Source organism: Elaeis guineensis, chromosome 11, assembly GCF_000442705.2.
Source record: "Elaeis guineensis isolate ETL-2024a chromosome 11, EG11, whole genome shotgun sequence".
NCBI classification, from domain to species: domain Eukaryota; kingdom Viridiplantae; phylum Streptophyta; class Magnoliopsida; order Arecales; family Arecaceae; genus Elaeis; species Elaeis guineensis.
The window spans coordinates 104,342,180-104,343,750 of record NC_026003.2 but is presented as its reverse complement, the minus strand read 5'-3'; the positions used below and the strand labels follow the sequence as shown (position 1 = coordinate 104,343,750).

The window sequence follows — 1,571 nt, the reverse complement described above, 5'->3', positions numbered from 1 at the left end:
TAACTTACTATTTTATCACTCTGACCGGTTTTTTCCAAGTTGGACAAGGCCAATTGGGCAGATTAAACAAAATTTGTCATCCTGGCATCAATTCACAAAATTGTTCTCCATTTAATTTCTCAATTTTGCAACTTTGACTTTTCTTTTTTTTTTCTCTTGCTTAGGCCTGGGTAAGCTAAGTCGCCGGCGGCGACTGGAGCCTTCTGAGGGTGATGCAACAACTTATAGCTGGCTTGGCAATGTATTCCACATGTCATGGCTCGGCCATTTTTGGGATAAGCATTACCATGATCTTCTTTTTTTTTTGAACAAAAAAGAAATGGACTACATCCATATACAATGCAAGCAAAGTTGTTAACATCCATATATTTTTGATGTAGGGAGAACGTTTAGAACACCCATCTTGATGATCCACCATATTAAAAAAATAAATGGAATATATGTAGGACACAAATAAATATACAAAGATGAACCTATAGGAAACAAATGCTATTTTTGGTAAGAACAAAACACATAAAGAAATGGGTTATTGGAATGGCTTGGGTTGGGTTAGGTGTGGGTGACGTTTTGGTTGGGCCTAAGGTCGACCCTTGACCAACCCAGCTAGGTGCTGGATTGTCATTTTTGAATTCAAGCCCAACTCAAATTTTTAAAGCCTAATTGTTTGGGTCAAATACAATGTAGGCAATTGAACATTCAAAGATGAATTCAATCGGGTCAAATAAACTTGACCAACATAAGATGTTTAATAAACAAGTAAAATTAGATTAAAAGGGCTAGGCGGTTCTTAAATGGTTTAAACAAATTAAGCAATAGATCACAACCGACCTATCTGTTAAATGATTCAAAATGTGTCAAACAGATCTGGATTATAAACCTTAATTTGACTTGTTTAGTGAACAAGTTAAAATCCAAATGACCTATTTATGTGAACTAGTTGGACGGATTGGATTCAAATTGAGCCCAACCCCTACTCTTAGGACTGGTATAAAGCATAATGAATAAAATTTTATTTTAGTTTTATGGGCCCCTTTCACATGGGGAAGAGGCCGCTCAAAAAATTGTCGTATGCTGCTTTTAAGCGGCGGGCACACGGTATTCTTTAGTAAAAGGCGAAAGAATAGTTCGCTATGTGCCCACCACGCAGCCGCGTGGGTTTTCATTAGAGAGCTGCCGCATTATTACCGTTGGAGCATCTGGAAGATTTGGCGTTAACCGATGTGGGACTAAAACGTACATCGAAATCTCCGTAATTGGATCCGGCAAACGGGCCCTGAGTCCCTGACCAAGGCCAAGTGAAGAGCACGCACGATAGAGATTATTCCTCTTCTTTTTGTTAAAAAAATAAAATAAAAGACATTTCCGACTTAAAAGTTACATAAAATCTCTGTGATTTCATAGGGCGAAGCCGCCCGCATGCAGCATGGAGGCTATTTTACTCATGGGCATCAAATAGCAATGGAATGGTAAACAAATAATGGCGCGGTGGAACGTCAGGACCGTCAGACCTGCAAATTACTTCTACAGGCTTGGATAAGGTATGTTTGAATGGAAGAGAAATTACATGAAAA

At 38.6% G+C, this 1,571-nt stretch overlaps 1 pseudogene; it reads right to left on the bottom strand.

The window, feature by feature from the left end:
• Positions 1-1,028: 1,028 nt before the first annotated feature.
• LOC114913660 (U5 spliceosomal RNA) lies at positions 1,029-1,150 on the bottom strand (annotated as a pseudogene).
• Between the last annotated feature and the right edge of the window lie 421 nt (positions 1,151-1,571).